This window comes from Chrysochloris asiatica, unplaced genomic scaffold, assembly GCF_000296735.1.
Source record: "Chrysochloris asiatica unplaced genomic scaffold, ChrAsi1.0 scaffold00060, whole genome shotgun sequence".
NCBI classification, from domain to species: domain Eukaryota; kingdom Metazoa; phylum Chordata; class Mammalia; order Afrosoricida; family Chrysochloridae; genus Chrysochloris; species Chrysochloris asiatica.
The window spans coordinates 168,543-182,789 of record NW_006408578.1 but is presented as its reverse complement, the minus strand read 5'-3'; the positions used below and the strand labels follow the sequence as shown (position 1 = coordinate 182,789).

The 14,247-nt window shown below is 41.1% G+C and overlaps 1 pseudogene; it reads left to right on the top strand.

Annotated features, from left to right (window-relative positions):
• The first annotated feature begins 12,810 nt into the window (after positions 1–12,810).
• LOC102833522 lies at positions 12,811–13,458 on the top strand (annotated as a pseudogene).
• The last annotated feature ends 789 nt before the right edge of the window (positions 13,459–14,247 follow it).

Sequence of the window (14,247 nt, the reverse complement as noted above, 5' to 3'; positions counted from 1 at the left end):
CAACCTGCCAGGGCCTTCCCTTCTGACTTCCTACTGTTTTGTTTTCTAAAAATAGTACTCGCACAGCTACAACTTTGGGATAAACTTGTGGTTGTTGTTGTTAATGTGCCATCCAGTTGGTTCCAACCCACAGCAACCCTGTTTAAGTTTTCTGAGGAGCAACTGGTGAGCTTGCAAATCAAGCTTAGTGGTGACTTACATTAGGGTTCATCTATTACATTCTTATTTACTTTTTTCTTGTGTGTCTGATGCTCTTCCCATCTCAATTCTTAAACATTCCCTTGGGCCACAAGGTCTTGATTGTGGCAGATGATTCACTGAATAATTGTTGATTAAAAAACAAATGAGCATAATAACAACAATAATAAATCAATGGTACTTCAAATCAATAGGGAAAATATAAAGAAGGAGTTAGCCCAGCAAATCTGTCTCCAAGGCAATTTGTACCCATAATAGACCCTTCACCAGCCTCTGGAAATGTGGCTCTCACAGTGTTCTTTATGTTAGTGACTGGAAATCTTGTTATGTTTGTAATATGAAGGTGAAGTCAAAAAGTACTGCTACTTATTCATTTGTTGTTAAGTGCCATTGAGTCGATTCCGACCCATAGCAGTCCTGTATAGGGTTTCCAAGGAGTAGCTGGTGAGCTTGAACTGCCAACCTTGTAGTTCAAAGTGACATTGCAGTCCAACGCATTAACCCAAAGTGCCCCACCAGGACTTCGTAGACACCTTTATTATACAAAAATATCAAGATGTGAAACTATTATTTCTCCACATCTCCTCCATCTAGGTCTCTGCACTTCAGAAGGCTATGTTTCCATCTCTCTAACTTTTCCCCCAAAGAATTCTGCTCTCTTCAAATGACATCAAATCAAACAACAGTTTTGGCATCCACAAGGGACTCAAATCTTTTTCTTTGAAATGCTTTTGGGGAACAGAAAGAAATCTGAAGGGGCAAGACCAGGGCTGTAGGATAAATGGATAAGATTTCCCAATGAAAATCTTGTAGGCCAGCCTTTGTTACCTTTGAAGAATAAGCAGATATATTGTCATAATGGGGGGAAAAAATCTTGATGAAACTTTCCTGGCCTTTTCTCACTAATGCTGTTTTCAATTTTCTTAAAACTTCTTCCTAATAAACCTGCATGACCATCTAGTGTCCACTGAGAAAATCTATCCCTTTGGAATCTCAGAAAATGGAAGGCACTGTTTTGGCTGGACTTTTTCTTTACGACACCTTAAAGAAACTAAGACAAGTGTATCCATTGATTGCAGAGATGTGTTTAAACACTTTTGTCAGGACTAAACCTGTACATGTCTGATCTGGAATCCTAGTACCAATACTTTCTGAGTTACTCTTGTACATATACTGGCACAATGGGCCATGCCATACCATCTTGTTGGCTTACTTTGTATAAACATGGAAATTGATCATATAGATCTTGCTTTACTGTAGGTTTCCTCAGTTTCTGTTGCCATGGTTAGATGTGCCTATACAACAACTCCTTATACAATTTTCAGATCCTGAAACTCAAAGGAGTTTTCCTGGGCAGAGTCATACTACACGTATCCCTGCATTTTATTGCTGGAGAGACAAAGCACTCCTGTGTGGTCCCGATGCCTAACTACTTCTTGCCGATTTTACTCTGTATATTTGCTGTGATAAGCCTTAACCACGAGTATAACATTTTTTATAAGGAATTAAAAGAATGAATTGTTGAAACATAACATGAAATGGTCAGAAGACACATGTGTCATTTATTTTTTTCCCTTGTCAGAATGGATGAATCTCTACTGAGATGCATTTTCTGTAAACTGCAGAAAAAGCATATTTATTATAAATGATTAGAATGGAATTTAATGAGTACTTGAGTATTTCAACACTTGGATAGACCTCCTTTCTCAGCCCCCAAAAGACATCTCTTCGATGGGCATTTTTCTCATCAAATTATTTGCCAAGCAGTCCCGTTTGTTGTCTGTTCTATACACCTGGTGTGGCATATCTAGCATGCTTTGCTAAACAGGTTAAAAAAGAAAATGCTCTGGTTGCATGCCACATCCTCCGTGATCATGAGATAATCAGACAGATGCCGGAATGTGGGTTACCCAACTACATGTGCCGAGGGGACAGAATGGTTTAGATAAGATCAGAAATGAGGTTGACAGTGTTGACTGAGAAAAACTAATGTCACTAAGAGTAGGGAAGGGGAAGTTGGCCATCATTTTGAATCTTTGTAATGATTTCCTGGATTGTACTCACACTTTTTGATAGGGAAGATACAGCAGGAGCAGGGAAGAAATTGGTGATTGCTTGATTGACGTGGCTTTTAGGAGTAAAACAGTGAGAATGGTACAGGAGAGCAAATATCAAAGGTCATAACTCTTTGCAAGGCCCCAATGATAGGTACCTAATCCATTCATCTTGATTTAGATTCTGGTGTTTTTCTCCAAACTCCTTTATTCTCTGTGTCTAAAGAAGCTGTGGCTGGTATTTCTCCCTAACATAGACATTTTCGTTTGTAGAGAAAGCCTGGGGAGTTTGGTAATAGCTGATCACAGGAATCCAGGATAACCAGCTTGGGCTTTCTTCTGTTGGTTTTACTTTGATTAGGTGATCACAGTCATCTGTTTTGACATGTCAGCAAGGGGCTAGAGATACTTGGCAAGGAAGCCAACAATCGCACAGAGAGCTCGAAGGGGCTGGGCTAAGAGGTCATCATTAACATCACCTTTATTTCACATTTTTGTTGTTGTTGTTGTTAAGTGCCATCAAGTAGGTTCCGACTCATAGCGACCCTGCGTAGGTTTTCCAAGGAGCGATTGGTGAGTTTGAACAACTGACCTTGCTGCTCAAACCAGCCTTGTGGTCCAGTGCTTTATCTGGAAATTGCTTTACATGCTTGAAAGGTGGGTAGAACACTTTGTAAATGGATATTTGCTATAGTTTATTCTGGGTCAGAAGATCTGACGTTTGAGTTATTTGATGGTAATAAAAATGGAGACACATTGTGCAGAAACCTAGAAATAGTAAAGAAAGCTGTGAATAATAATGTTGGTAAATTGATATTGTTTTGACATTGAGCATGATTTGTTATTTAAAGGAATTCTATAATTAATATTTTTATAATGCAAAAAAAAAAAAAATCCATACGTTTCCCTGAATTTTTCATCATTTTATAATTTGGATTTTTCTGAAAATTTTATAGGTAGTGCACATGACTTTGTACTTAGCTGTCAACTGAGAGGCTGGCAGTTTGAACCCACCTAATGTCAACAACAACAACAAATGGCATCACTGAAGAAAAGTCCCGATGATTTGTAATAAAGGTGATAGCCAAGAAAACGTTCTGGAATGCTTTAACACACGGGGTCACTGTGAGTTGGAATTTGCTTGGCAACAGCACACACAACAACAATAAGCATGCTGTTAGAAAACAAAGATGAAGTTTTAGATGCTGCTCCTGCTGCCCTTGGTCTCTCTTCTCTGGGTTGTATATGACCCACGATGGCAGATCTGAATGACTACAAGTCAAGAAATTTTCTTTTAACTCTAGCTCCAAGGAGCTCTGGTAGCATAGTGGTTACGAATCGGGCTGTGAACCGCAAGGTCAGCAGTTTGAAACTACCAGCGGTTCCTTGGGAGAAAGATGAGGCTTTCTGCTCCCGTAAAGATTTACAGCCTCGGAAACCCTGTGCAGGGTCGCTATGAGTCGGAACCGACTCCACAGCACTTAACAACAACAACAACAGGGGGCCCAGTTACAACACAGCAGGACCCTATATGGGCCAGGCACACACTGAAAGGTCTTCTGAGCATGTGTTCAGTGTTGCAATGGTGTAGATGGCACTTAGGGACTCTTCTCTTGCTCTTGTGTCTGTTTCAACATATGGCTTCTTGTTGTTGTTAACTGTGGTCAAGTCAGTTCCAACTCACAGTGACCTGAGATATAACAGAACAAAACATCATCCGGCCTTGCTCCATCTTCATAATCATTTCTATGTTTGAGTCCATTGCCGTACACACTGGGTCAACCCACTTCATTGAGAATTTCCCTCAATTTCGCTGCCCCCCCCCCAACAAACATGATGTCTTCCTCCAGCACTGGGTCCCTCCTGGTGACAAATCCAAAAGGAGCGAGTCAAAATCTCCAACAACAAACTGTGATCCATAAGATTTTTATTGGGTGATTTCTGGACTTATTCTAAATTCCCAGGCTGTTTTAGTCTACAAATTCCATGGAAACCTGTCCATCCTGGGTAACCCTGTGGTATTTGAAATACTGATGACAAAGTGTCCAGCATCATAGCAGCTGACAGGGCAGGTGATGGAGTTAAGGTGGACTTTTCTCAGAGCTCCTGATTAAGGTACACAAAAGTATGTCTTCATCGTGAGCTTCCCTGGGGAGTAAGGATTCTTTGAAAGTCAAGATATCTTTGGCTCTAAAGCGCACATACATCCCATAATTAGAGCAACTCTTTTTAGAAACCCAGGAACAGGGCACACAGATGGAAACCCAAACTTTTAGCAACTTGAGCTTATAAAATCAACAGGCAATAGTGAGTGTGAAGGAACACGGTGCGATGCCAAGTTTGTGGTGGCGCCCCTCCCTTAGTTCACAGAGCACCACTGTGGACAGATGTTGTTGTCTCCTCCTGTTGCAATGAGAACACTGGGGTTAAACTACTCACACAAAGGCAGAGCTAGCAAGTGACAGAGTTTAAATTTTAACCGAGGTTGCCTGGTTCCAGGGCGATGCTCCACAATACAGCCTCACTGGGCTGCATACGAATTTCAGCTGAGCATTGATTGAGCTGTTATTTCCTACTGGATCCCTTTCTGCATTGTTTTTAAGAACACTAACTGCCTAGCCATCTGATTTTGAGCGTGCATACGTAAGAAGCCTTGTTGTTGGAGTGGTTAAGTGCTCATATGTTAGCCGTAAGGCTGGTGGCTTGAACCCACCAGCTGCACCACAAGACAAAGATGTTGTGATCTGTATCCATAAATAAACGGCATTGGAAAAACCCTATTGGGCAGCTCTAGTCAGTCTTGCAGGGTCACTATGAGTTAGAATTAACTCAATGGTAACAGGCTTTTAAAATGTACGTACAAGTGCATACACATACATACATAGTTCATTGTTGTTCATTGTTATATGTCAGTTCCAATTCATGTTAACTCCACATACTACAGAATAAAATGCTGTCCCATCCAGCACCATCATCACCATTGATGGACCACTCGAGTCCATTGTTAAGGTCACTATGTAATTTGAGTCCTTCCAACTTCAACACAAGGGGCTCACATTTCATCACTTTCTTGGATAATATTCTATTGTGACCCATAAGGTGTTCATGGACTCATTTTTAGAAACAGATCACTAAGCCTTTCTTTCTGGTATATTTGAGTCTAAAAACTCTGGTGAAACCTGTTCACCATAGGTATGTGACCCTGCTGGTATTTGAAATACTGGCAGTAAAGTTTCCAGCATCAGAGCAACACATGAGTAACCACAGGACAATAAATGGACAATGAACATTGAATAGATAGTTGATAGATACATTACATCATAGGTAGATAGACACATGCATCTATACCTATGCTGTTGTTAAGAGCTGTAGAGCAGATTCCGACTCATAACGACTCTGTATAGGGTTTCCGAGGAGCAATTGGGGGGGGATTGAACTGCTGACCTTGTGGTTCACAATCAAGTGCTTATCTGACAGCATCACACCAGAAGTCCATATACATATATATGAACCATATTTTCCCATATAACACGCCACATAAAGAGGAACCTCGCATACAACATACATAGTATGCATAGGAAACTAATGTTCAAGGGGTTGCATAGTTTGCCAAAAAGTCATGTAATTCACATTATCTATGTAAAAGTACAGTACATATGTATTCTCTTTGCATCCCTCTAGAATGTAATACAGAGAAAATTTCATGGTAATAGTATACAAGGTGGCTATGAGTCAGAACTGACTCGATGGCACATGAAAACAACGAGTGTTTATTTCTGAATCCTAATTTTGGACAATATTTTTATTCTAGATATAGCCTTCATTTACATGTGTCTTGAAGCAACAAGATGGAGCGAGTGAGTCCCTGCTGATCCCTGTCATAACCGATTAGCCCCACTGGAACTGAAAATTGTGACGGTGTTCATAAACCCCTAAATTGGATTTTAATAAGGGTTCTGAGTTTCAGGCACAAACAGCAAATAACCCTTCTGATCCCATTTGTAGACTAAACAATTGCTTAACACCAGAGCCTGGTAATACTTAAACCAAACTATTTTCTTAATTTTGGACAGTCAAATATCAATTGTTCTTAGTCTTGAAAGCTCTGATGAAATCAAAATTGCCACTCTTAATAGATGATAATGCAGGTGAACATGAACAAAACTTACAGGAAAATAAATAACACATATCTCCTGAATTCCTATTATGTGCCCAATCATCTAGAGGGGTTCACAGTGGATGGGGTAACCTCACAAGGTAGCAGACAATAAATATGTTCAGCCACCCCCTATCTGTCAGTGGAGATTTTCTTGTTGCTTGTGCTTTATTGACTACACAAAGGCTTTCAGCTATGGACAACATTACAGAGAAGGGGTATTCTGGAATACTTCATAGTGCTCATGAGGAACCTGTATACAAACCAAGAGACAGTCATTTGAACAGAACCAGGGAATAGTGAATGGTTTGAAATAAGGAAAAGTGTGTATCAGGGTTGTATTCTTTCACTGTATTTATTCAATCTGTATGCTGAGTAAATAATCTGAGAAGATGGATTATATACAGAAGAACATGATATCAGGATTTGAGGAAGACTCATTTAACTACCTGTAATATGCAAATGACACAACCTTGCTTGCTGAAAGTGAAGAGTACTTAAAATACTCACTGATGAAAACCTAAGACCACAGCCTTCAGTATGGGTAGCATCTCAATGTAAAGAAAGCAAAAATCCTCAACACTGGACCAATAAATAGCATCATGATAAATGGAAAAAAGATGAAAGTTGTAAAAGACTTCGTTTTGCTTGGATCCACTATCAACACTCATGGAAGCATCAATCAAGGATTTAAATAACCTATTGTAAATCTGCTGCACAAGAGTTCTCCAAAGTGTTCAAGAATAAAGATGTCAGCTTGAGGACTAAGGTGTGCCTGACCCAAGCCATGGTATTTGCAATAACTTCATATACATGTGAAAGTTGGACAGTGAATAAGGAAGACCATAAGAGAATTGATATATTTGAGTTATGATGTTAGATAATATTAAAAGTACCATGGGCTGCTAGAAGAACAAACAAATCTTTGTTTGGAGGAATGCTCTTTAGAAGCTAGGATGGAAAGACTTTGTCTCTCATACTTCTGACATGTTATCTGGAGGGACCAGTCCCTGCAGAAGGACATCATGCTTGGTAAAGTGGAAGGTCAACAACAAAGAAAAAGGCTCTCAACAAGCTGGACTGGCACAGTGGCAGCAGCAATGGGTAGAAGGTTAACAGTGATGGTCAGGATGGCACAGGACTGGTCAGTGTTTTATTCTGTTGTGCATAAGTTCACTTTGAGTTCGAACTCGATGGCACCTCACAACAACAACAGGTTTCAGTGGATCTTCCAGATTAGGATGAACTTGGAAAAAAAGTCCTGACGATGTATTTCTGAAAATCAGTCAATGAACATTCAGTGGATCATAATCCACAACCAATCATGGGGGTGGCACAGGACCAGGAAGCATGAGTTGGGAGCCAATTAATGGCAGTTGCTAACAATAGCAATATAACACCAATTATAAGTGCAAGGAGTCCTGGTGTGGTGCTGTAGATTAATGCGTCAGACTGCAAAGTTGTCTGAACTGTGAGGTTGGTGATTCAAGCTCATCAGCTGCTCCTTGGAAACCCTAGACAGGGTCACTATGGGTCGGAATTGACTCGATGGCACTTAACAACAACAACAAGTAAGTGCAAAGAAGGTTAATCAAAATTGTGTCTGTCCTTTCTTCTCTTTTATTTCACACCACCTCCCACCCACCTGCTATATGGTTCCGCTCTTCAACTTTATGTCCCCTGTATTGACTACTAGCCTGGCTAGATTGTGACTTCTTATGAAGACCTCAAATTTCCCTGTCTCTGTTTCTTCTCACACAACAAACTTAATCCTTCTGTGCTCTACTTCTGCCAATAGGTTCATCCATACATGCTAATAAAGATTTAACGATCATTTGTATATTAACAGCCTATAATACCTTACAAAGAACCCTGATAGCATAGTGGATTACGTGTTGGGCAGCTAGCCACAAGGTCAGCAGTTCAAATCTACCAGCTGCTCACTGGGAGAAAGATGAGGCTTTCTGCTCACAGAAAGACATACAGCCTTAGAAACTCTATGCAGGGTCTCTGTGAGTTGGGACAGACTCCTCGGCACACAACCACCACCGCAACACCTTACACCAATCATCTGTCAGTTGATCATACTGTGGAGACTTGTATGTTGTTGCTATGATGCTAAAAGCTATGTCATCAGAATTTCTAATACCAGCAGGGTCACCCAAGGTGGACAGGTTCCAGCAGAGCTTCCAAGATTAAAACAAGCTAGCTAGAAAAGCCTGGTGGTCTACTTCTGAAAACTAGCCAATGAAAAATGTATGGACCACAGCAAATGACGAACTAATATAGTTCTGGACAATGAGTCCCAGAGGTTGAAAGTTACCCCCAATACACAGTGGCTACAATAATGGGCTTGAGGGTACCAATGATTGTGGAGATGGAGGAGGATCAGACAACATTGTATATGTTGTACCTGTGGTCACCAAAAATCAGATCAACTCAGTAGCAACTCATTGCTGTTGTTAAGTGCCATCGAGCCAGTTCTGATTCATAGCCACCCTGCGTAGGGCTTTGGAAGAGCTGCTGGTGAGTTTGAACCACCAACCTTGCAGATCAAATGGACCTTAAGGTCATACAGAGCCACACCAGGAGCCCTAGCAACAACGTCATACCTTGGCTCCTAGGAGTAAAGCTTTAAGCAACAGCTGCCACAGACAATATGTACCGTGAGATATGAACTATCTCATAAGAAGCTGAAATTTGTAAAACTTTTTTTTTTTTTTTACTTCCCAAAACAAAGTGTTTGGGATACTTTAAAAAGCTTTCCAACCATATTACAGATTCCAGTTTGATAACTCTATGTTTTCCCAGAGCCTTCTGGAGCCTTCTCAGACCTGAATATAGTTTAGAAGAAGAATTTCATCCCCTCCCCTACAGATTAAGAAGCTCTGGTAGTATAGTGGTTCTGAGTCAGGTTGCTAATCTCAAGGTAGGTCAGCGGTTCAAATCTACCAGCCATTCTTCAGGAGAAATATGAGGCTTTCTGCTCCCATAAAGATTTACAGATTCAGAAATCCTATGAGATTTATAGACTCGGAACTGACTCCACAGCACTTCACCACCACCACCCTACAGATTGCTTCTGTTAGTCAAAGGTATCAGCAGCAAGTTTACATCTGCATTTAAAATTTAGAGTGATTTCTTTTCAATGAATAGCGTACCGCTACTAGCAATAACTAGAGGATTCGAGATTTATATTGAAGGAATGTTAGAAATGTGAGTTTCCCCATAAAGATTGGCACATTTGACTACATGACTTAAAACCTGTGTATGGAAAATAAATTACCTAAGCAAAATTATAAAACAAATAACAGAACAGGAGAAAATACTTGCAATATACATAACCAAAGAGTTAGCATCCAGATCACCCGAGATGCTCCTATGATTCAACAAACACAAGGTAAGCAACCTAATCTATGTGAACAAAAAACAAATAAATAAATAAACTGACCCCACAAAGGAAAACACAGAGGATTAATAAATGCATGAAAAGATGTTTGTCCTAATTATTCAAAGAAGCATAAGCTTTTTGCCCATCACATTAGCAAAGCTGAAAAACCATAAATGTTTAGGGTAAAGATGGAGAAACAGCAGGGTCAAACACAGGTCTGGGAAAGTCAACTGGTGTTACTTTGTAGAGCAATCTGGCAACATTTATCAAAAGTTTCAATTTCTTTTGCCTCAGTAACATTTCCAAGGCCTTGTCCTCATGACTGTTTATACACATGGACAAACGTCTAGGTTCAAGATTTTTAATGGTAGTAATGGAAAATGAAGTCTTGGCAATAACATCAATTTTGACCAATCAGGAGGATGGCTAAAAACATCAAGATACATCTACCAAACTTGTGCAAAGCAGCTGAAATGTGACTGAGAGTTTTCTCACGGAAATTACTGCACTCATTTTTTCCCCAAAGTTCAAGGATAATATATACACTATTTAGATTTTTGTGAATCATGAAAAACACCATAAAGTATAATAAAAAACACAACAACAATATGTGTAGCTAAGGACTACTTGCTGTTGTTTTTATGTGCTGTTGAGTCAATTCTGACTCTCAGCCTCCCTGTATCCCACAGTAGTACAATGGCTACATCTGTATTAATATAATAATGTAATATGTGTCAATATGTGTTAGAAAAAATGTCTCAATTCAAACTGTTAGCAGTGATCTCCAGGGAATATCTTGGGACTGGAGCAAGAAAGTATTTTTATTTTATTAATTTGTGTTGTAATTTAAAAAATCACTTTTATTATTAGCAACTGGAAAAAAAAGAAGAAAGTTTCCAGAACTGTCTTGTAAAATAGCATGCCAACTCACACAATTGCCATTTGCTACTGTGTTCTAAAAGAATCCATGTGTCTCCTCAAACACCTCCGTTGACAATGCACACTCAACCACACGTCTGACGGCACTGTAGAATAAGGACTGGATTGCTAACTTCAAGCTTGGTAGTTCAAACCCACCAGCTGCTCCTCGTAAATCCTATACAAGGTCGTTTGAGTCAGAACACTCTATTACACTTAATAACAATAACATTTTAAAGTTCTGAAAAGACTATGGCACCAAGGACCAGGAAATATGAGTTCTACTTCCTGCTTTGTCATGATCTAGCAGTCTGTTCTCAGACTGGTCATTTCACTTCTCTGACACGCTAGAAAATGAAAATCGGACAAGATTCACTGTTTTCTAACTCCCTGCAGACCCATGAACGCCTCTGCACACCCACCGACCACCCACCACTCTGCTTTTCACCTACAACAGCTGTTTCTCTCCATTTTATTTGCACAGCTGCCAAAGATGTCTGCTTTCCAAATAAAAGTCATTGAAAACCCTCTAGAAGTGATTGTTTCAATGGTCCTCCAGAATAGTTCCTTCTTGAGTCTATGGAATCCAAGTTCTGGTTAGGAGACGCAGAACTTCCAGTGAATTCTGAAAGCACCCCACATAGGAATTTGCCTATTTCCCCCCAAAATCAGGCCCAAAGCACAGACTTTCTTAATTTCTTTCCAGGACTTGAAGTTGGACTGTATTGTGTGTAATAGCTACAGTGAAGACAACAGAAAAGAAAGAAATTGAGTGCATTCAAAAGCAAGGGACAAAGGTCATTGCTCGGAGAGAGAGGGATTTTTGATTCCCTTCAGTGGAATGCCCACTGGGTCCGTTGGCATTGCTCCTGGCATGATGGTTCTGCTTTCGCTTATGAGTACATTCTGTTCATAAATATTAGTTGGCAAAGTGCCTTGAGAATATATTCACTGGGGAGTTGCAATTTTTGTCTAACAGTTAAAGGTCAGATCAGAAATGTACCAGCTCTTAATCAGTAGATGAGTGGGAGGCCAGGACCAAAACACAGTCTTCAGTGCCCATGCCCACTGAGGTGAGTGTTTGTGTTCAGGGTGGCTTCCATCAGTCTTGTAAGTCAGGGAAATGTTAAACAAAAAACCCCACGACTTTTCTCTTCACTGTGGTGAAGAGACAAAATTGGGGACATCTGGAGACTCCTAGTTGGAAGACAATGCATAGAGCTAAAGCAATTGTTAAGGAGCTCTGGTAGTGTAGTGATTATGAGTCAGGCTGCTAACCTCAAGGTCAGGAGTTGGAAACTACCAGCCATTCTCTGGGAGAAAAGTGAGGCTTTCTGCTTCTGTAAAGATTTACAGCCTCGGAAACCCTATGCAGGGTTGCTATGAGTCAGAACCAACTGAACTGCACATCACGACCATCAAAGTAGTTGTTATTGTATTGCTTCTACTCATTTCATCCTTTAAAGACACAATATTAGAATACAATAAGCCCGTCTCTATAACAGCACACCATCTGCATCAGGAGGTAAGTACATGTGAAACTGTTTACCAAAGTAAGAAGTGAAAAAAAGTGTCAGGATACAACACTCATTTGTCATGTTCCATTTCTCTATCCAAATATCATCTGTGAGGCCAGAATAGAAGTGAAACAAACAGCTTGGACATTAATTCTATCATTCTATTTTTCCTCTATAGGAAAATCTTAACATGTGTTTAAACTATCAGAGTAAACGTACTCAGCTCCAATTAATTGAATTCCACCGTTACCTCTTAAAACTTTTATGTATACCTCATACCACAAGAAAATGAATTCTTGTCTTTGGAGTTATGCTATTGAAGTTAGAACTCAGTCTGCTATTTCTCTTATATCCCATTAAAGACGCAAAAAAAAGTCAACATCCAGTAGAGTAAATGTGACTGACATTTCTCACTATTAAAAAATATAACATAGGGAGGTGGCGCCGCCGGGCCCAGCTGCGGGGCGGAGGCGGTGGAGAGGCCTGTGGCGGCAGGGAGCAGCGAATCCGGGAGCGGGCGCCAGAGCCGAGCTGAGCCGGAGCAGACGGCGTAGGCCGGCACGGCGAACAGCAACTATGTCGGTGTTCCGGAAGCTGTTCGGGGCCGGAGGGGGTAAGGCCGGTAAGGGCGGCCCGACCCCCCAAGAGGCCATCCATGATGCTAAGCAAGAAGCAGGAGTTCCTAGAGAAGAAGATCGAGCAGGAGCTGACCGCCGCCAAGAAGCACGGCACCAAAAACAAGCGAGCGGCCCTCCAGGCACTCAAACGCAAGAAGAGGTATGAGAAGCAGCTGGCACAGATTGATGTCACGCTATCAACTATCGAGTTCCAGCGGGAAGCCCTGGAGAATGCCAATACCAATACCGAGGTGCTCAAGAACATGGGTTATGCCACCAAGGCCATGAAGGCTGCTCACGACAACAAGGACATTGATAAAGTTGATGAATTAATGCAGGACATTGCTGACCAGCAGGAGCTTGCAGAGGAAATCTCAACAGCTATTTCAAAACCTGTAGGCTTTGGAGAAGAGTTTGACGAGGATGAGCTCATGGCAGAATTAGAAGAACTAGAACAGGAGGAACTAGACAAGAATTTGCTGGAAATCAGTGGACCCGAAACGTCCCTCTACCAAATGTTCCTGTAGCCCTACCATCAAAACCAACCAAGAAGGAAGAGGAAGACGACGACATGAAGGAATTGGAGTCCTGGGCTGGGTCCATGTAACTGGTCCAGCCCCGGGCTAGGCCCAGACAGATTCTGGTGGCCTGCGGCAGCGGGCAGGCACATGTGCATGCGGGGCAGGCAGGACGTGGTGCAGGCAGATTTTGCCATCTCACTCCAAAGCAGTAGGGCCGCATCACTGCTCACGCTGCAAAGCATGGTCTGCACCCAGTGGGGCGGGCAGTGGGGTGGGAGGTGCCTGCTGTTTATAATGTTGAATTTCTGTAAAATAAACTGTATTTGCAAATCCAACATTGAGCTTCCAGACGACGCTAACTCCAATGCTGAATCCTCAATGGAAAGGGTTGCCCGTTTGCCGTTGAAATGATCTGAAAATGTAGCCTCTCGTCCGTTGACTTGTCGTACATCTCTCTGTAAGACTTGTATGGTACTGGCAGAAACGTTGTTTTTAAGAAGCCATAGGCTTTTCCTTGTCCTTAGCTGTAATAATGCATCTGATTTTGATTTCCTGGAGAGCTGTATTTCTGTCCACCACCTGTGTGCTGCCTCCTGTGTTTACCACTCTGGCCTACTCCTCGTTCCCTCACCCTCCCCGTTCTCTTGGAGTTTGTAACACTGATTGGAAATGGATGGTTTCTCTTGAGAGCAAATGAAATTGTTAGAATTAAATTCTAGAGATATATTTTTCTAACATAGCTCTAAGGTCCTTGTTGCTGTTTGTGATAACTGATAGATAATTCATTGGAAACATGTGCATACATTTATATTCAGATGAAATTATGGTTTGTTTGCACTGTCTATTAAATATCTCGATTAATTTTCAATATATAT